Below are 22,771 nucleotides of genomic sequence, written 5' to 3' on the forward strand. Positions count from 1 at the left end.
TGAGAACTGCTCGAACCACTTTTGGATGGTGAAAGTCACAGAGGAATGAGACAGGGGCATAAGTGAGCCCTGCTCTACCAGGGGGAAAAATACAGCTTAAATTCAAGATTGAATTTGAAAAGTTAGTGCTCTCTATCTGTCCTCTTTCCAATTCCCTCGATTCTCTACTCCTAAAAGGAAGTCAGTTTTATTGTTGAATATTGATCTTCAGTACTTACTTAGCCTCTGCCACTGTATTTATTTTTCTTTCTCCAGAGGAAAACCACCCCACTCTGAGAGTTAGATTCTACATCAAGAACAGAGAACACTGGAGCTCAGAGAGAAGTGAATAGGGGCTCCTGCTAGCTTTCTCTTTCTTCCTTCCCTCCTTTTTTTTTTTTTTTTTTTTTCCTTTAACAGCTCTTCTCTACCTATGCCTAGCACCAAATGCCTGAGTCTTCTCTTAATATCTTAGAGTTAATATCTCCTTTACCTGTCCTTTTTGATTCATTCAATTCAATTCACTCTATGTTTCTCTTCTTTAAGGATGATTTATGGTGGTGAAATTAGAGATTTTGGATTATGAAAGGGATAAAAGAATAAAAACCAACTCTAATCAAGGGATTTAATTCTCTTTTTATCAATGTTAGTTAACCCTCTTTTCTAGTTTCTGCCATGAAAAATACGTGTTAAAATCAGGCCTCAATGTTTCCAGTTTGCAAAAGGAGAAATTTGGACAACATAACTTTAAAGGCGTTTTCCTGCTATAACAGTTAATTTCCATTTTATCTCAGCTTTTTCCTATAGAAAGTTGTTTCCTATTACAATTATACTTAGGTTTAGGGTTTAAGTTTTAAAAATAACATTTGGTGCCTTTTACTTTATCTTCAGTGATATTTTGTACTTTACTTCATTAGTATTACTTTTGGCCCCTGAAAGTAGGTTAGAGATGATAAGAGGAAGAAAATGATATTAATTCACTGACATAGTCCATAAGTACCTATTATTTGCCAAAACTTAACTCAATCTTAGAAACACTAGATAAGATATGGTCCTTTCTTTTACATACCTCTTGGCCCTATCTTTTATATATCTCTTAGGAGAGATAAAACTGTACTTTACAATAAAATGCATCTCTTTGTAAGAGATAACATAGCAGTATGTACAAAGTGCTATGGGAAAACAGAAAAGAAAAATTTTAGTTCTGTTTCATGGATTCAGAGAAGATTCCACAAATGGGATGGGATTTGAGATGCTTCTAGAAGGATGGCTAGAAGAGTAACAGGTAGAGAAGAGGTAGGGGTGATGAAGGCAAAAGGGACAGCAGGCTCAGAGTTGTGAGTGTGGCAGCCAGCTTCCAAGAAAGCCCCCAATCATCTGTCACCTGGTGTTCATGCCCTTCTGTAGTCCCCTCTCATACTGAAAAAATACCCACCTGTGTAACCTGTAAAACAGTGCCAAAATGATTGTGTGTGTGTCCAAGGCTAGGCTATATAAAATATTGTCTCTCTTGTCTTGGTCCCTCTGGGAGTTCACTCCCTGGGGGTAGTCCGTCAGCATGTTGTAATGATGCTTAAGCAGCACCGTGGAGAAGGCCCCATGATGAAGACCTGAGGCCTCCTGACAACAAGCAGAACCATGTGATGAGCTGTCTTGGAAGCAGATTCCCCAGCCCAGCCCAGCCCAGCCCAGCCCAGCCCAGCCCAGCCCAGCCCAGCCCAGCCCAGCATTCAGATTACTGCAACCTGCCTGACATCTTTCCCGCAACCTCATGAGACACCTGAAACCAGAACCACAGCTGACCACTTCTGAATTCCTGTGAGATCATACACGTTTATTGTTGAAAGCCACTATATTTGGAGGTAATTTGTTATACTGTAATATGTAGTTAACATAGGTGGCATCCAAGTTTATGTCATGCTCTGAGATAAGAGGGGGAACAGTAAGGGATGGGGACCAAAGGGAAAGGGGATGATCCCATGGGAAAGGGGATGATCCCATTGGAAAGATTTTGTGGTCAGGGTGAACCACAGAGAGCTGCAGGAGGGAATTGTTGTTGACTTTAGCAAAAGAGTGATGCAACTGGATTTGAGAGTTAGAAAGTAAATGTCCAGACACCAGAGCATGATCTGAAGAAAGGTGTTGGCAGATATGATATTAGCCTTGAATTATAGTGATTTTTTTTTCCCTCCTGGATTGCCTACCTTTATGAAAGGTTGACTTTCAGAGGAGCTGCAAGAGAATTCATGGGTTCCCATATATTTTCCTCTTAAAGACTCTTATCTACAGCCTACTTGACTGATAACCTTCCTACATCTGCTTGATTACCTCCAGGGATGGGAAGCTCACCACCAGTTGAGCCAGCCATCAACATGTCGATTTGAAGAGCTATAAGACTCCCTATAATTCTAATGGACCACTGTGCTGGGTTTTAAGCTTGTCTCTCCCACTAAACAACTGGTGACCTTGGGACTAGAACTTTTAGGATCAGGGTAGGCTTGGATGGGATTCAGAACTCTAGGGCCTGCCGCTAGTCTACTCAATCTCTTGAGATGACCTCAAACAGATCAGTAATAAAGTGATGATTCTGGGCTCTAACCCCAGAGGTACTTATTAACTAGGGTGGGGTCTGAGAAGTAGAGTGATTGAGACTTTACTGTTACTACCATTTCTAGACCTGACTTTACCAAATTTAGCAAAAAATCATGAGGAAAAGCTGAACCCATCTCTCTCTCTCTAGTTGACATCTTATTCTGCAGCTATTTTGAAGCACTGGATTGAAAGAAGAGGCTTTGAATTGATTTGTATTTTTCTGAATACTCCAGAGAGTTCACACTGTAACAGATCACATGCCATCGCACTCTGATGGCCCTCCAGTGGCCATGGAAAGAGGTGGTGCAAAGGTTGCAGTCCCAGGATGTCTGTAATGAAGATGAGGTCATGGTTAATCAAGACTTGGCTCAGACCAAGCCCTGGTAGAGGAAGCACGAGAAACATTCCAGCTTGTATAAATCTCTTGTCTTTCCAACCCAGGGTTACAACACTTGGCGACCATGAGAGGCCCATGAAGTGATTTGGATGTCCATACAGTTGCTTAATCAGTAGGTTCAATCATCTGGAGTTTTAATAACTTTTAATCATTCAATATGATCCCTGTAGGTCCTGCCAACACACAGTTTCAAGAAAGAGGAAACAATGTAATGGAAGCAAGATTGTGAATGAGCAGGTCACTTTGTCTCTTGTTTTACAAAGGAGCTTAAACTCAAGTGTCATATTTATATTGGTATTGTGCTGATACTGGTCATCTGGTTGATTTTTGAAACTTTATTTCAGGACATGTAATAGGAGGCCCCTTAAATTGCACAAGAGTATTGTAGTTAAAAAAAAGTGGGCTTTAATGTTAGAATGACCCACTTGCAAATAAATAGGTAATATAGCTGGCATCCAAGTTTATGTCATGCTCTAAGAGGGGGAATGGTAAGGGATGGGGGCCAAAGGGAAAGGGGATGATCCCATTGGAAAGATTTTGTAGTCAGGATGGACCACAGAGAGCTGTAAGAGGGGATTGTTGTTGACTTTAGCAAAAAAGTGATGCAATTGGATTTGAGAGTTAGAAAGTAAATACCTAGACACCAGAGCATGAGCTGAAGAAAGACCATGGCTTTGTTGGGACATCTAGATTCAATATGGAAGGGAGCACAGTTAGCTGAGAACTTTCAGCTGCACTACCCTCAGCACATACATCAGCCCTTTATCACAGTGGGGTTACTGGAGGATGACCATTTCTGCTCAACGTGGGACGTCCCCAGTGGACAAGCATTGCTCTGGAGCTCTGTTGAATTGGCCCACATGTTGTCAAAGCCCCTTCCCCCGCCACAAGCCCTATACACACACACACACACACAATGAACCACTTGAACTACTAATTCCATCTCAGTGTCTCCTTCCCGAAGGATCCAACTAACAGAGTAAGTTACTTAAACTCTCTTGAGATTCCATTTTTTCCTCTTTCAAATTACATTGTTGCCATATACATCATCAGAATTTGAAGAGGTTAAATGAGGTAGAATATGTAAGGTATCCTGGTTCATAAGAGACCAAGATATTTTCCTCCACTCAATTCACCAGAAAGACCTTTTCTACCAGGGGTGTATAAAAATGAGATATATTCTTCACTTCCATCCAAATATGATATGCCTGGAATAGCATTAGCTGCCCTAAGGGGGACGGGATGCTGGAAACATACAATTGTAGAAGAGTCAGGTCCGTGAGCATTTTGGGGGTGGGGACTTTGGGTTTCCTAAGTGCTATGACAAATGTAAACACAGGGTGTCAGAGGAGAGCACAGAGGAGGGAAATCTAGCCTGGAACAGCAAGAAAAACTACCTGGGGAGAAAACACTCAATTTGAGTCTGGAAGAATGAGTATACATTCACCAAGCAGGAGGGGAAGGTTGTTGTCACAAGAGGGGCTAGCCTTTGCCAAGTCTCCAAGACACCAGAGGATGAGGTAGAGTAAGACAAAGTCAAGATGTTCCATGGATACTATAGAGCAAACTGGGGAAGAAGGAAGAGGGTTCCGGCAGAGCTGCCCCATGAGGGGTTCATGGCAGGGATTATGCCCCCCACTGTCCAGAAAAGGAAGCTGAGCAGGGCCAGGAGGGGTTAAATGCCTGGTCCACGATCACAGGGTAGTAAAGTCACTGAGCCAGCCAGAGACAGCCCAGGTCTTTGATGCTCCCCCACCTGCAAGTGCATGAATACCTCCCCAGCGGAAGTTACTAGTGTGAGCCAGACAAGTCCCAACTGGGTCATAATTAGCTGGTGACCTGTGAGCAGGGAGAGGGGCACAGTCAACAACCTCAAAGTCAACACTTCAGGCCTTTTCTGGGGAGAGGATCTCTGTGCTCAGTAGTTCGGGGAATTTGCGCTCCTTGAAAGCACAGTTTTGGAGAAACAGAAACAGTGTGCACATTCACAGGATTCAGTATCCCCCAGATCAGTTATGCTTAAGTGATGTCAAGAGCCTGACAGAGCCACAAAAAAAAGAACAATCTTTAACCTCAAAATTGAAGCTGATCCTCGTGCCTTAACCTAAGCCTTTGTGTCTGGCCCTCCTTGCAAGCTCAGGTCTGGTTCTCATTGCTTTTGTGGATTTAAGTAAAATCCTTCACATAACTTAAATTAGGGTTTGCATTAGTACTTCTTTTGTTATAATATATAAAAAAAGAAAAAACCACCCAAATCCCTACAATCCAGGCCACTGATCTAGCGGACACAGGCTATCATGATAGCGCATTTTCCCCAGGAGTGAAGATGACACCGAGTAGGCATTGGCACAAGGAGGGTAAAGTACAGCCCATTTTAAAAGAGCCGGATGAATAACCTATATTGGAAAAGAATCCAAAACAGAGTAGATATATGTATATGTAAAACTGATTCACTTTGCCGTACACCTGAAATGAACACAACATTATAAATCAACTATACTCCAATAAAAATTTAAAAAGTAAAAAAAAAAAAAAAAAAAAAATTAAAAAAAAGAAGGAAAAGAGCCAGAGGGACTTAAACTGTTCCCATCCCCCGCTATTGCTTAGTGGTGCAGGGAGGCTAATGGAGTCACACAGATGGCTGCTACAGGAGGCTGCAGGGACAACCTGGGACTGCTGGACCAAAAAGCTGCCTTCAGATGCCATTTCTCTGGAAGAAACCACATCTCATGTTGGACAAGAACACAGAGACCAATCTAGCTGAACTCCGTCCGCTTTCCAGATGGAGAAACACAGGATTTTACGTGACAGGTGACCTGCTCCAAGTCAAGGTCAAGTTCGTGGCACAGGCAGAACTGGAATCCAAACTTTCTGGTTTCCAGATCATCATTCTGATTTGATTCAGCTACCCAGAAGGCAATGAAAGGCTTCTGGGTCCAAGCTTTTCTTTCCACTTGGGTGAGAAAACTGGGACACAATTCGAAAGAAAAAGCTGCCCAGGGAACAGTGAAAAAAATTTTTTAAATAAAAACCAAATCGTTATGGCAACAATAGAATGTTGTGAAACGCATTTTTAGATTTTTCATATTTTCATCGTCTTTGTGCACGCACTGATGGGTGTGTATTTTACCCGTGCAGTTCTATGTCAGTACAGACTTGTCAGTCGTCCATGCCACATGGTTTGGGATTGACAGATGTGACCCCTATCAACTAGAAGAGCATCCTGACTTGTACCTGAGGCTGAAACTAAAGAAACAGACATCAAACATAGGTGATGTTGGTAATGGGAGAAGATGGTCAACGTTGAAAAGGCTCTTAGCAGGTTGCCCCGTTCAGTATGTCCCAAAGAAGAATCCACTGGAAAGTAATTTGCTTTTATAATGGGGAAAAAGAAGGTCCTGTGATCAAATGGCTTTTGGAAACTTTAGTTTAATCCCAACAGGTTTCTTTATTACAGGACTCTTTCACTGCAGACGCTGATGTGTACTGATGATTTCTAGGAGAGGAGTCTAAGATACAAACTCCCTTAAACTTATATGGCCACCAAAACCCTTTTTATTCTAAGGACAACCTCATGAGACTAACGCTTCTTGGAAAATAACCTTTTGATATTGACCTTTTCCAATACCCTGATTTTACAGATAAGAAAAAAAGAGTCTGAGAGAAAAAGTGACTTTGAATAGGTCACACCAGTCATCAGTGGCACAGTCAGGACTCAAACCTAGACCTTCAGACAATAACCAGAAAGACCAGATCCCTTTCTTGCTGCTACATCCCTAATGCGTTCCTAATAGAGTTTTCGATAAGTAGTAAAACAGCAACTAATCAATAAGAGCTAAATGTTTTACCTCCGTTATCTTGCATTCAAGACCATTTCTTGAACAAAATCTTAAAGGGATAGATACTCATACTACCAGTTTTACAGATAAGGGCATTGAAACTTACTGTACTGGCCATCTGACCTCAGGCAAGCAGCAGTACACAGACAGTGAGTGAATGACTGAATGATACAGGACAAGACACTTTTTACTACCCATATAAATGACTACCCCCAGATACCTCCCCCAAAAGAGGATGCCATAGGGACAAAGGGAGGAATAATAAAGGAATTACGGTTTTCCTGTGACCACGGCAGAGATCTCTCTCTCACACGTGAGCTGAAGACCACACCTCGGATCCAACAGCTCCATCAATTCACTCCCACGTTCGACACAATTTGTGCACAGACTAGAGAGGCAATGTAGGCCTTTTCATATAATCGCATTCCTGAGCCTCCCTCATCAAAGCCTGAGAGGTCCCATCCTGGCCATAAAGAAGGCATTAGCCCAGCCCTCCCACACTTCCACTGTCTCTTGAAAGTTGCTCGCATCTTTTCTACCACCACAGACATCTCATCTCTTGGGATTTCAAATTGTTTCCCATCCTTGCCCTTAATTCTATGCTGCTGTCTGACAACAGAAAAACCTTACTATTTAAAGCGACAATCCTGTGATTGGACCCTGGCTCTGGACCAGGGTCACCTAGCATGTGGGGTAAGAGAATCACTACCGTCCCCATCATATCTAAGTGCTTATTATTGGCTTTACCTACCATTAACAGCTTTAAGCTTCACAGCAAACCACTGGGACGGCTGTTATAATTGCCCACATTTTCTGAGGAAATGCGGCACAGAGAAGCTAAACTAGTTCTTCAATTTATGACTTTTGGCAGATAGCAGAGCTAGAGTCTGAACACAAATAGTCTGACCCTACTGCTTTTTATATATATATAAATTTATTTATTATTTATTTATTATTTATTTATTGGCTGTGTTGGGTCTTTGTTGCTGCACACGGGCTTTCTCTAGCTGCGGTAAGCAGGGGCTACTCTTTGTTGCAGTGCGTGGGCTTCTCAGTGTGGTGGCTTCTCTTGTTGTGGAGCATGGGCTCTAGGCACATGGGCTTCAGTAGTTGTGGCACGTGGGCTCAAGAGTTGTGGCTCTAGGGCTTTAGGGCACAGGCTCAGTAGTTGTGGCGCACGGGCTTAGTTGCTCCGCGGCATGTGGGATCTTCACGGACCAAGGCTCGAACCCGTGTCCCCTGCACTGGCAGGCGGATTCTTAACCACTGCGCCATCAGGGAAGCCCCTCCATTGCTTATTAACCACCTGGCAAAATAACCACTTTTGACTTGCGTGTATTGCATGTTGTAGGTAAGGTGAATGGATTCTGCTGTCACAAGCCTAAGAGGTAGGTATTATCATCCCCATTATAAAGATGAGGAGATTATCAAAGAGATTTTTAGAACCTGCTCAACATCATGCTTGCAGCAAATGACTGGTGGAGACAGAATCAGGGCTCAGAGCTGTATGTCTGCAAGACCCAAGCTCTTTTGCATCCACGAACTTGATGTTCACAATCTCTTCCCTTACACAGGAAGATAATGGTAACACCCCCTCTCAGTGCCGGTGGCGAAGATCATGGTATGTGAAAGCGCCTGTGAACTGTCTGCCCGAGTACACAGGCCGCCTGTTCTCGTCTTTGTCTATACAAACCAACAATGAGGAGTCTCTCTGGCAGGCTGCCATGTGCTAACTCTGGGTTCACGTGTTGGCTGGATATTAGATTCACTCACCTAATTTTTTTAGGGCCTTTTAAAATGTATGAGGTAATTTGTCTTTGTTGGTTTAAAAAAAAAAAAAGAGATTTAGTGATGAATTCACCCTTCAGCATAATTAACCCCAGGCCTATCTGTCCCTGAGGGAATCCTTCCTATCTTAGCAAAACATAGGCAACCCAGGGCTCAGGGCACGTCATTTTATAGAGGCTAGCTAATCTAACACAAAATGCGTTGAGTCAACAGGTTTTTACTCCTGCCACCTAACCGCCTCCACTTCTCCCCAAAGCAAAACAAAGGAATAGGTTTTGCCAGCATTAAGGTTGACCGAACAACATAAATTCCAACTGAGATCTATTAAGAACGTCTGGATTCTTGGTTTGTATTTTGAAAGATGCTCCTTCGGGTTGAAAGAAACAAAAGGGGATGCTTAGGAAGTGGAAGACGCTTGTTATGCCTGCCATTGCATCTAGAACGTGTCTCTACTTGATTTTCAAAAGACTTTCTGAGCATAAAGGCTAGGTGGCTGCCAGCCCACCTCAAAATGACAGGAGGATTTGCTCAAAAGAGAGAGTTTGCATTGTAATTTTCAATCATGCTTTGTTCCTGCCCACAGAGCAACCAAAAATGTGAGGAAATGTTTGCAATCCACCCCCCCCCCCCCCCGTGGTTTAGATCATTTGGCTATCGTATGACCTTCGGTGATCTGAGTCACCTTGGCTTTGCCAAAAAGTTGCTTGCTATTCAGTTTTTCCTCTCACTGGCTGTTCAGAAATAAAATGTCTTCTCCCTACCAATTAAAGATAAATGGTGGTGAGGGCAGGGGGTCCTGTGAAGATCCAGCTGTCAGTAGGTGTGTGCTGGTTTAGATGGCTTCTGCGTTCGTGTACTAAAGTCCACGTGCTTTCATAACGTTCCTCGGAGTAACTGGTTTCACTGTCCACAGGGAAGCCTGATGGAGGTTTTGCAGCCAGTGAAGAAAACAGCATTTCTCCTCTACTCCTAGTAAAGTAACATGACCAAAACAAGCAGGACTCACAGAAATAATCAAACTGGGAGGCACAGCAAGTACTAGTAATTAAGGTTCCGACCAAATCAACAGGAATGAAATAATTCCGAGGCTGCTTCACGCCGGGTTTGTGAAATGACACTTCAGATATACAAAAACAAGACTTGTGGTGTAAATCTCCTGATGTAAATGTCATCTTGCTGAGATCCTACCTGGATCACACAGGGTCCTTCGTGACCTTACACTTCTCCAAATAGGATCAATATTTGTGGATCATTCCATAGGCAACCCAGTGCATTGTGGGACACTGCTGAGACGTGAGGATGCGCCTTTCCTGCTGTGTCTTTTCCCACAATTGCTCCCCTGACTCTGATACCCAACTCTGTGAACTTCTCCAAACAGTCCAGCCATGCTCTCCAACCTCTCCCTGCCATGCTGTGCTCTCCTCTGCTCTGCTTAATAAAATCCTGTTCTTAAAGACTGAGCTGAAACTTCACCTTTCTAGAGTCACCTTTAATTGACTCTACTTTGGACTTCTCTCAGCTTGATGGGGGTTGGTTGAAAAACATGGTCACAGTATTTTGCAGTTCCCATCAAAAGCAGGACTCTAGTTCCTCATTCTTTAGCCTCCAGTTTGCTTTGAACAATAGAATGTGGTAGAAGTGACACTATGTGAATTCTGCCACCAGGTTCCCAAGATGCTTTGAAATACCCTCTTTTGCTCTCTAGAAATGCTGACCTGAGCCCACCATATAAAAAAGAAAAAATCAGCCTTTCCTACAGGAGGTTGTAAAACCACATGGAGAAGATCCAAAGTGCCCTCAGAGAATGCTAATACCAACTGCCACCAACCCACCCAAGCTGAGCTAACAGGTGACAGGAGCCCCATGACGGCATCCAGACAAGCCAACAGAAGAACCTGCCAGCTGAGCCCAGCCCAAACTGCAGAACCATGAGCAAGTAAATAGTCATGGTTTTGCGACTTCCCTGGTGGCACAGTGGTTAAGAATCTGCCTGCCATTTCAGGGGACACAGGTCTAAGCTCTGGTCCGGGAAGATCCCACAGGCTGTGGAGCAACTAAGCCCATGAGCCACAACTACTGAGCCTGCGCTCTAGAGCCTGTGAGCCACAACTATTGAGCCCACACGCCTAGAGCCCATGCTCTGCAGCAAGAGCAACCACTGCACTGAGAAGCCCATGCACCGCAAAAAAGAGTAGCCCCCGCTTGCTGCAGCTAGAGAAAGCCTGAGCACAAGATCAAAGACCCAATGCAGCCAAAAAAATAAAAATAATAAAATAAAATAAAAAATAGTTATATGACCAGCAATGCCACTACTAGGCATATACCCAGAGAGCACCATAATGCAAAAAGACACATGCATTCCAATGTTCGTTGCGGCACTATTTACAATAGCCAGGAAATGGAAGCAACCTAAATGTCCATCAACAGATGAATGGATAAAGAAGATGTGGTACATATATATAATATTACTCAGCTGTAAAAAGGAACGAAATTGGGATATTTGTAGAGTCATGGATGGACCTAGAGACTGTCATACAGAGTGAAGTAAGTCAGACAGAGAAAAACAAATATCGTCTATGAACACATATATGTGGAATATAGAAAAATGGTACAAATCAACCGGTTTGCAAGGCAGAAATAGAGACACAGATGTAGACGACAAACATATGGATACCAAGTGGGGAAAGCGGTGGGGGTTGGGGTGGGACGAATTGGGAGATTGGGATTGCCATACATACATTACTTATAAGAAAAAAAAATCAAATTGTATGCTTTAAATTAAAAAAATAGTCATGGTTTCAAGACATAACATTTTGAGGTGGTTTGTTAGGTAGCAGTAGGTAACAGATAAAATCAGACATTTCTCTAGGTGTTTTGAAAAGATTCACATACCTATAAGAAGTCATAGGAACATTTGTTTTGGGGGAAGGTGGGTTATTTCCGTAGGAAATTTCTCCCTTTCTCCCATTCTCTTTATCCAACTAACTCCTATTCGCCATTCAGGTCTCTAATTAGACAACCTTTCTGTAGGGATTCTTCTCCAACTCCCCTGAGATGGGGTTAGGTGCTTCCCTGCAGGGCCTCTTAGCACTCTGTTCTTTCTCCCATTATAGAACATTTCACACCCTTATGGCTGTAATGCCTGTTTTCCCATCTGACTGAAGGCTCAACAAAGCAAGCACAGAGCCTGCCTCAGCCATTGCTGTGCTCCCAGCTTGGGTTTAGCACATGCCATGCATGGAAAGAATTTTCTGCTTGTGTGTCTCATCTTTCCATCAAGTGTTTACTGATGTCCTCACCAGGCCACGTATTCCACTGCAGGACAGTGGTATGTGTGACAGTGTTTGTCTTTAAATGAGATACACTCTGCCTCTATGTCTATCTTCTGTTTATAGGCTTACATCTGATCACTGAGAGCTCCGAAAACATCCCCTGCATGTTTGCATATTTAAATACAGGTGCTGAGCTCCCCTTAAAGATCTATTCTTCAGTCTACAGACTAAGAAATAGCTGAGGGCCCTGTAGAGGTCTGGCCCACAGTAAGATCTCGCCATCTAGTCTCTTCTCTTGACAATTTTCCTCTTGCCAAAATGTTGTAACAAGAACTTGGCACCACCAGGAGTGGTCTGACAAGACCGAGTAGAGGAAAATGACCACATCTATTGTTTAGAACGTTCTTCTTTTATTAATGCCATATTAGGCTCATATTGATTTATTGGATGGATGCATTGTGGAGATTGTAACAGCCTTGCCGTGCTCAGCAGCCTGTGTGAAAAAGACATTTGGGTCAGTGTTCCTTCACATCTCACCTTGCCTTGAGAATATGCAGTTGATTTTATTGATTACCATTTTAGGACACAAGCAGAGCAATTTTCATTTAGCCTTGTTTTAACATTTGTATGGTAACCGGGCTTTTCAGATGCTACTGTGATCACGGAAAATTGTGTATTATGCAATGTTCCTGTGAACTCACGGGAAGCAGAATCCCACATTACATTCCACTGAACTAGAACTTGCCTTTGGTAGAAATATTTCTATTTAGCACTTGGGAAAACTCTTTGTTTACTTCAACTGCATTCTATTTGGAAAAGGGAAAACAATCACAAGTGACACTAAATTCCTTTCAGGGAACTGAATATTTCTTGTTGTCCCTGTGTTGCAGGGGAAACTGTAGGAGGAGGCTATAGGAAGAACAGTGCTTGCAATCAGATAAATTTGGGATTGAACCTCTTTTCCACCACTAGGTAGTTTATGAGGATGCAGAAGTAACTAAGAATCAACACGGAGAATCTGCCGCCCAAAGTTAAAAGAGGGGATACAGTTACTTCCCTCATAAAATGAAACTGTTATATATGTCTAAAAATCTCATTTGATACATACATTCACCACATAGAAAGCACCACAGTGAGTCCTAGTTCTTTATTTGCTGTTTCCTACTGGATACAACTTCTGTCCATCTGGTGCCTTGGTTGACCTGGGAGTCTAATAAATCCTGCCACTGAAACAGGCATTTAATGTAGAACACTTCCTGTGATTGCCAAAGTGTAGAAGAGTAGGTAAAGAAATGGCAGCTCCCTCTGAACCTTGAGATTTGGTAGCTCACCGGTCCTGTCTCAGCTTGGAAATTCAGTGTGTGTGTGTGTGTGTGTGTGTGTGCGCGCGCGCGCGCGTGTAAAATAGTCACACCTAGGCAGACAGCCACAAGACCCTCCTTGTGAATAGCTGTAGGGTGGAGGCTTGGGGAAGACTGTTCCCTGCAAAAGGCTGCACCAGCTTTGTCTCTGACCAGCGGTGAGAGCATAGCGCCCTCTAGTGTTCCTCGAGCAGAGTCCACAGTGCTGTGAGGCAGCCGCCGCTGGTTGGTGCATCTCTAAGTAGAGGCTGCCATCTCCTGGTTACAGTCACATTTTGCAACTTTCAAAGTTCTAGGCTGGAAGCTACAGGGGCTGGGCTGTTTTCCACCTGAAGCCACAAAGTCGGCTTTTGGAAGGCATGAAAACACAAAGGAAAAGCGAGCTGGCTGTCAGCATGAGCCCATAATTACCTCAAAACATGCCCTGGGCCCGTCTCCCCCGACATGTATCTCTGCCATTGCAGTTTGCAGACTGGCTTGTGCGCCTAGCTTTCCTTCTGGTCTTTGAAGGCCTTGGAGAGAGGCATGATTCTGAGGCATCGATGTTATGTGAAGATTTTGTTATTGTTGCCATTGTTGATGGAGGTGGGAATTAAGAGATTCTATACATTTAAAAGTAAAATTTTAAAGTTCTTCATACACTGAAACAGGTGATCCAAAATACTGGTAGATAGCCTGGAACACAGCAGTTATTTTTCACTTTAATAACTCCCTTTCTAACCCCTACTCACAACACACCACACCCCAAACAGGCCTTTTACGGTCACATCCCCAAAACTGCATACATCTGTGACTGTACACTCATCGGCTACTGCCTAACCTGTTTGATTACCTCTGATAACAGAGCTCTCACTACCCAAGGTGGATGCTGATTCTACTGTTGGACATTATTGGTTAGCAAGTCCTCATCTGTCTCGCTGGTTCCTTTTTCACGTGACCCACGGTGAGAAGTACAAAGAGGATTTCCGTACCCGTGTTCAGCAGAATAAATTTTCTTAGGTTCTTCAGCCTCAGCTCTCATGATATAGATTTCAAAATCTTCATCATACTTCTACTTATTTGCATGTGCTTTATTTTGTTAATATCTATCTCAAACTGAGTTTATCAGAGTTTTATAAAATGCCCTGAGCAGGGCTAAACCAGCAGAACAGTGATCTCCTTGTTCTGTACACCAGAGATATGTTTAAAGAAGCATACGTGGGACTTTGCTGGTGGTGCAGCAGTTAAGAATCTGCCTACCAGTGCAGAGGACACATGTCTGATTCCTGGTCCAGGAATATCCCTCATGCCTCAGATCAACTAAGCCCATGAGCCACAACTATTGAGCCCTAGTGCCACAACTGCTGAATCTCTGCACCTAGAGCCTGTGCTCCACAATAAGAGAAGCCACCGCAATGAGAAGCCCATGCACCACAAGGCAGAGTAGCTCCAGCTCTCTGGAACTATAGAAACCTGGTGCCCAGCAACAAAGACCCAACACAGCTAATAATTAATTAATTAATTAATTAATTTTTAAAGTAGCATACATGTGGTTTGAAAGCATTAATGAACATTGTTATACAATGTCATCCAGAACTCTTTCATAGGAACTTCTACTAAATTTTCTATGTACTGACCCTGGTCTTTCAACCAGAATGTAGATTATTCACATTTATGCCATGGCAATGTTGCTCTGGCTTCTGTTTGCAGAGTTCCCATTTACTCATCTTCCCCTTTGACTATGAGAGTTTAAGGCTGTGGTTTCTGTTTATCATCCCTAAAAGATGGGAAATACTTTAACACCTCAAAACGAAGTTTTGTGGAGTGTCGACAGTGGGCAGAAGTGTGCAGACGTGCATTGTCATGCAAGCTCACAACACCCTTGGATAGCAGTCCCCTGCATTTATTCCAAAGTTTAGGCTCCAATTCTTCAATAAACATCTCACTGTAATGAGCTAATTCTTGAACACTTTTCCTGATAATGTTCCAATACTGGCCCTTGAGAATCCCAGAAAACTATAAGCATCAATTTTCCAGCTGATGGTTGACTTTTGAACTTTTTTTGGTCAGCGATTGAGGATGTTTCCATTCCATACTCTGCCGTTTACTCTCAGGCTTATAGTGATGAATCCATGTCTCATCACCAGTAATGATTCTCTTTAAGAAACTTTCACCTTCCTTAGAGTATCGGTCCAAATTTTGTTTGCAGATATCCAAACACTTCTGTTTATGCTCTCCCGTGAGTTGTTTCAGTACCCATCTTGCACAAACTTTTCAAAATCTAAGTCTGTCATGGATTACTTCCTTTTGAGGTGTCAAAGCATCCACCCTATAGTCCTGATCTTGCTCCATCAGACTTTCACTTGTTTGGTCCCCTGAAAGCAGCCCTATGAGGACAAAGATTCACTTCTGATGAAGAAGTGAAGACAGCGGTGCATTCGTGGCTCGCAGCTCAGCCTAAAATATTTTTTAATGAGGGAAGATGAATGCTCATTGACAGATGGACAAAATGTATTGAAAAGCAAGGAGATGATGTCAAAAAATGATGTATTTGTCTTTTCTAAAAGTTAAAGTAAATTCTATAGCCAGAGTGTGGATAATTTTTGACTCACCCTCGTACAAGGCTACAGTGATCAAGACAGTATGGTACTAGCACAAAAACAGAAATATAGATCAATGGAACAGGATAGAGAGCCCAGAGACAAACCCACAAACATACGGTCATCTTATCTTTGACAAAGGAGGCAAGAATATACAGTGGAGAAAAGACAACCTCTTCAATAAGTGGTGCTGGGAAAACTGGACAGCTACATGTAAAAGAATGAAATTAGAACACTTCCTAACACCATACACAAAAATAAACTCAAAATGGATTAAAGACCTAAATGTAAGGCCAGACACTATAAAACTCTTAGAGGAAAACATAGGCAGAACACTCTATGACATAAATCACAGCAAAATCCTTTTCAACCCACCTCCTAGAGTAATGGAAATAAAAACAAAAATAAACAAATGGGACTTAATGAAACTTAAAAGCTTTCGCACAGCAAAAGAAACCATAAACAAGACAAAAAGACAATCCTCAGAATGGGAGAAAATATTTGCCAACAAAGCAACTGACAAAGGATTAATCTCCAAAATATACAAGCAGCTCATGCAGCTCAATATCAAAAAAAAACAAAAAACAAAAAAAAAAACAGCCCAATCAAAAAATGAGCAGAAGACCTAAATAGATGTTTCTCCAAAGAAAACATACAGATGACAAACAAACACATGAAAAGATGCTCAACATCACTAATCATTAGAGAAATGCAAATCAAAACCACAATGAGGTATCACCTCACACTGGTCAGAATGGCCATTATCGAAAAATCTAGAAACAATAAATGCTGGAGAGGGTGTAGGAGAAAAGGGAACCCTCCTACACTGTTGGTGGGAATGTAAATTGATACAGCTGCTATGGAGAACCGTATGGAGGTTCCATAAAAAACTAAAAATGGAATTACCATATGACCCAGCAATCCCACTACTGGGCATATACCCAGAGAACACCATAATTCAAAAAGACACATGCACTCCAATGTTCACTGCAGCACTATTTACAATATCCAGGACATGGAAGCAACCTAAATGTTCATCAACAGATAAATGGATAAAGAAGATGTGGCACATATATACAATGGAATATTAGCCATAAAAAGGAATGAAATTGAGTTATTTGTAGTAAGGTGGATGGACCTAGAGTCTGTCATGCAGAGTGAAGTAAGTCAAAAACAGAAAAACAAATACTGTATGCTAACACACATATATGGAATCTACAAGTGTGAATCAAAATTTATCTGCACTCTGGCTGTAGAATTTACAGAAGTTTTAATATAACTGAAGTGCAGATAATTTTTGACTCACCCTCGTTTTAAAACAAAAGACAAAACAAAAAACAAAAAAAAAAACAAAAAACCGGTACTGATGATCCATGGCTGGGCAAGAATAAAGATGCAGACATAGAGAATGGACTTGAGAACACAAGGGGAAAGGGGAAGCTGGGATGAAGTGAGAGTAGCATTGAAATATATACACTACCAAATGTAAAATAGATGGCTAGTAGGAAGCTGCTGCATAGCACAGGGAGATCAACTCAATACTTGGTGACGACGTAGAGGGGTGGGATAGGGAGCATGGGAGGGAGGCTCCAGAGGGAGGGGATATGGGGATATATGTATAAATACAGCTGATTCACCTTGTTGTACAGTGGAAACTGGCAGAACATTGTAAAGCAAGTATACACCAATAAAGATAGGAAGGAAAGAAGGAAGGAAGAAAGGAAGGAAGGAAGAGAAGAAAGAAAGAGAAGAGAGAGGAGAGAGAGAGGAGAGAGAGAGAAGAGAGAGAGACAGAAAAAGAAAGAGAAAGAAAGAAAGAGAGAGAGAGAGAAAGAGAGAAAGAAAGAGAAAGAAAGAAAGAGAGAGAGAGAGGAAGGAAGGAAGGAAGGAAGGAAGGAAGGAAGGAAGGAAGGGAGAGAGAGAAAGAAAGAGAAAGAAAGAAAGAAAGAAAGAGAGAGAGAGAGAGAGAAAGAAAGAAAGAAAGAAAGAAAGAAAGAAAGAAAGAAAGAAAGAAAGAAAGAAAGAAAGAAAGAAAGAAAGAAGGAAAGAAAGAAGGAAAGAAAGAAGGAAAGAAAGAAGGAAAGAAAGAAGAAAACCTCTGTCTCCCATTTTCCTTGAGAGGGTCAGAGCCTGATTTGGCAGATGCCTTTTCCAAAATGGCTTACTGTCTCTTGATTTTCCTTTGACGAAATCCAATTAGCTAACACAGATGATCACTCCAATTACCAAATGAATTTAGGATAACCTATGTGGGACAAATGATGCTGTCAAGCCTGCCATTTGAGGAAGAGTTACTGTTTATCCACTTTCTGTCTGTTCTTTATTGGATTGCCTGCGATGTGCATCACATTCTAGTTTAACATTTACTCAGTAACAAAACTGTCTTCTTCCTCTTCTACTTTTTGCAGAGCCGTTTTCCAGGTTGGCAGAAGATCTTGTTTTAGTAATCCTTCCCCAGCAAGGTCACACAATGAACAGGACTGAGTGAGTTAGAAAAGGAAACACCTGATTCCTGGCTGGATACTCTTTCCATTGGCCCCACTGCTTCCTAGGAGTGAAGGGGAGCAAAATATACCACCTCAAAGTATGCTTCTTTGGCATGCTGATTATTTTTAAGAAAGAGCAGACATAGTGAAACAGAGCAGGACCTAATGGGGCTCCTGGGCACAAGAGCCTTTCTGTGTCCCTCATTTCTTGTTTGTATGGAATGGGCTTCAGGTCCCATGTCCTTCCCTGAGTTCCAAGGGGCAGGTTCCAACAGTTGCTAATCACAGAAAGGAGGGGATGCAGAGACAAGGGAGGAGCAGCCAGGAAACAATAGTGCAGCCTTGGGGTAGGATCCTGGCTCCATCTCAAGCGATACACATGGCAATATCTTTGAGCTCTTCTACAGAACTAAGACCCCCCAACAAATGGAAGATGTCAACTACTTAATGAAGCGTTATTTATCCCAGAGAAGATCACAGTTTGATAACTTTGAGAACCACAGAAGCTCATCAGGAGACCACCTGAGGCCAGATTAAAGGAGTGCAGACCCTGCGCACACCCTCATCCTTATCAGCAACCCCACCCTTGAATCACTGCTATAAGACTCCGCACCAAATCGCCCTGGATTGGGACACACCCTTTTTGAGGGCAGAAGCCTGCTGTGTCCCCATTTGCCTGGCCAAGCAATAAAGCTCTTCTTTTCTACTTTGCCCAAAACTCTGTCTCTGAGTTTCAATTCATTGCTGGTGCATAGAGGCTGAGTTTCAGCATCAACAGGAGATGCTCTGAAAACTGAGTAGAACTTATCCTTTTGTAAGAGATATTGACATTTATAAGGGACATCTCCATTCATAAAAGTTAGAGATATCCCTCTCTGTACCAGGAAGAGAAGGTTGACTCTAAATCTCCAGAAACTCTTATGAAGATGTTATTTAAGGTGGTGACTCGGGCCATTTAGAGGAGTTATCCAGTTTATCTCCCATGTATACAGGAGGTATACATGTTATTAAACTTCTCCTTACTTTTCTCCTGTTAATCTGTCTTTTATTACAGGGGGTGTCTCAGCCAAGAACCTACAAGGGTAGAGGAAAAATGATCTTTCCTGCCCCACCGATGTGTACTGTTTTATGATTGCTACTGTTAACTGCATGTCTTCTCCCTCAAGTGAATCCGTTAAGTTCCTTGAGAGCAGAACTTGTGACTAATACATGTTCTGTTGTTTTCCCAGTGACTAATAATGCACCAGATATGTGGCAGAGACTCAACAAATCCAAGTTGAATCACTGAACTTGGAAGAATTAAGTCAAATGGATTGTGATCTTTACTTACTACCAGATGGTAAAAACAAGACAAGCTCAAACGACGTGGCTTATGCTAAGCCCCACATCACCAAGCTAAGACTTAATTACAGTTTTAGCTCTCCCAGAAATGGACTCTTAAACCAAGAATTGCCTGATCAGCACTCGTTAGGTAACGTCCTGATAGATACTTACCTTCCCCCAAAGGAAACTGACCTTGTGATAACCAACCAGCTTTTTTGTCTAGTGTAACTTCCTTGTTCCCACTCCCTTCTACCTAGAAAAGTCTTTCATTTTGTACAGCTCCCCAAAGCTCCTTTCTGTCTGCTAGATTGGATCCTACCTGACTCAAGAATCATTAAGCAAAGCCAAGAAGATCTTCATCCATATACAGGCAAATTTTTTTTAAATAGTTTAGTGGCTTTGATGAAATCTGGAGACTTCTGACAGCTTTGAGGACAATAAGAAATGCAGGCATTGGTACCTGTGAACCTTTTGAGCTCTCTGTACTTCTTGCTGTCTCTGAGGGCTGTGGGTAACTTCCTCTTAGAGCTGAGCTCTGCTGTCTGTGTGTCAAGCTCCTGGTCTCACTGGCATTCCAGTGCAGGGTTAACAAGTCAGTCTAGACTGACAGGTGGCTCTAACACAGCAGGAGTCCTTGGCCTTTGGTTAGTGTGTGGTCCTAGTCCAGAGCTTCAGCTGGCAGAGTTCCACCCAGAACCCAAGTCCCCAGCCTTTGGTTGGCCCACAGTCCCCATTTATTTGGTTCTGCTGGTTTAGTCTGTAGTTTCACTTCGGGAACTATTGGTGGTGAGCACCTAAGGCCTTCTCTTGGCCAGTCCACAATACCATCTCCTGAGCTACTGCTGGTGTCCAGAGTTCTGTTTCCTTGTTTACTATTGATTTCTATCAATGGGCACATGAGGTAAAGGAATAATAAATCTATTGTTAGTGGGAATCTTGGAAGCCAAAGCCACAAAATTGGTGGGCATGGATTGAGCCTGTAAAAGCCGTTATAGCACTTACAGCCACCAAACTCCAAGACTCCTGTGCCAGAGTTAGTCGGTAATGGAACAGGCTGGATTGACACTAGGCTGCTGGCAGACCTCATGAAAATTTCCATGCCATGAGGCACACGGAAACACCACACAATCCCCAACTCAGTGGCACATTTCTCTTGGGTACTAATTTGTCTTAGGAGAGACTTAAGTCTTAGCTAAAGAAACAGGAGCCTCAAGTTTCAAAGAATTGAGCATGCCACTGTCTGGCACAATTGCTTCTTTTATATCTAAGAACTGTGGTCCTGGAAGCTGTGGATATCTATAAAAATGGCAAAATCTTACTGAGACAACCTAGAATTACAATTGCTGTTTTGGGGAATGTTCTCACTAAACAAGATCCTTCATCTAAAAAGTGCACTTGAAAGGAATGGCTCCCACATCAAACAAATAGTATGGGAAACCTACTTTACTTTGCATGCAGAAGGCTCCAAAAGTCCTCAGTGTTCCAAAGTAGCTTCATTGAAAGATTCATTGCAAAAGGCTGATAAAAAACTGAAGACACAAGAGGTATCTGAAACAAAAGAGTCAGACCTACATGACTCCTGCTACACTCCTCTATCCTCCTTTACCTGAATACTCAGAGTTTACAAATCCTCTATCTCAATAGCTTTTCCACTTTGAAGAAACTGAAACAGGAGAGAAGAGGGCAGGGCACAACCTTTGAAAGAATAACATAGCCCGAGGACATAACAAACTGATTAGACCCAAACGGGTCCAAGATGGCGGACAAGTCAACTTCCAGGCGCCATGACAGTTCCAAGGCTGACCATGAAGACCACAAAGTGGGCAGTGGCCCAATTCTGGAATACTCCACCCACTCATTAGCCTATGAAATTACCCACCCTTACACAAACTGACACCCCCCCATACCCTGGTGCCTTTCTCACCCTCTGAGATGGCCCACGCGCTGTCTGTGGAGTGTGTTTCTCTCTAAATCAATCTCTAAATAAACTTCTTACCTATCACTTTGTCTCTCACTGAATTCCTTGTGTGATGAGACATTAAGAACCTAAGCTTCATTAAGTCCTGAAACCAGGAGTGTGATCTCAGTTGGAAGATCTTGAGTTTTGGCTGTGTCTGAGTCCCGGTCTCAAGGGTTCAAGTCCCAATCTGAGTTTTGGCTGGGTTCGAGTCCCAGCCGAATGGGTTCAAGTCCCAGCCAGGGTTTTGGCCGGGTCTGAGTCCCCGCCAAGGGCGTTTGAGTCCCAATCTGAGTTCAGCTGGGTTCGAGTCCCAGTACATGGGTCCAAGTCTCAATCTGAGGTGCATGGTTTCAAAACTACAAGACCATAAACAAATGTCCACCAAGTTAGTAACCTTAGTGGCCCAAGTGGCCAACTTAGTGGCCCAACAGACAACCCCATATCTAGCCTCACAAGAGGGCTCCCATATGAGCTGCTCAGAGCTTACGGGCCTGTCAACCATACACTGGCACTTGCCATCTGCCTGTACAAGGACTACATCCCATTGTGCTGCTGCTGACCCTCGACATCCCCTGAGGGGCATTCAGGGTGGAGACCGGGAGTGAGGCCCTCTGTGCCTTGGAGGATGGGCAGAACAGGTCTTCACACAGTTAGATGCTTTCAGGAGCTGACTTTATGAGCCCAACCCTCGCATCCCTTCATATCTAGAAAAGCACTAAATCCCTACATAGTGACATCTGCTCCTCGTGACTAGCAGAACCCCTTCCAAAAAATGTGTTTGATTGACTGTACTCCTCCTTTACCAAGAATACATATAATCTTCTCCCCTGCCTCTTCAGAACAGTTTCTCAGAGCTGTCTGGGATGCTGTCTCCCGGGTGGCCGTCCTCATTTTGCCCCAAATAAACTCAACTCATAACTCTCACGTTGTTCATTTTTTTAAGTCGATAGGACTCCAAGGGATTCTCTGGTAAACTGTTACCAGAGGGGAAACTAAAATTAAAATAAAAAAATAAAAAAAAGACTTCCCTTGTGGCACAGTTAACAATCAGCCTGCTAATGCAGGGGACATGGGTTTGACCCCTGATCCAGCAAGATCCCACATGCCACGGAGGAACAAAACCCTAAAGCCACAACTACTAAGCCCACGGGCTGCAACTACTGAAGCCTGTATGCCTAGAGCCCATGCTCCACAA

This window comes from Hippopotamus amphibius, chromosome 16 (genome assembly GCF_030028045.1).
Source record: "Hippopotamus amphibius kiboko isolate mHipAmp2 chromosome 16, mHipAmp2.hap2, whole genome shotgun sequence".
NCBI classification, from domain to species: domain Eukaryota; kingdom Metazoa; phylum Chordata; class Mammalia; order Artiodactyla; family Hippopotamidae; genus Hippopotamus; species Hippopotamus amphibius.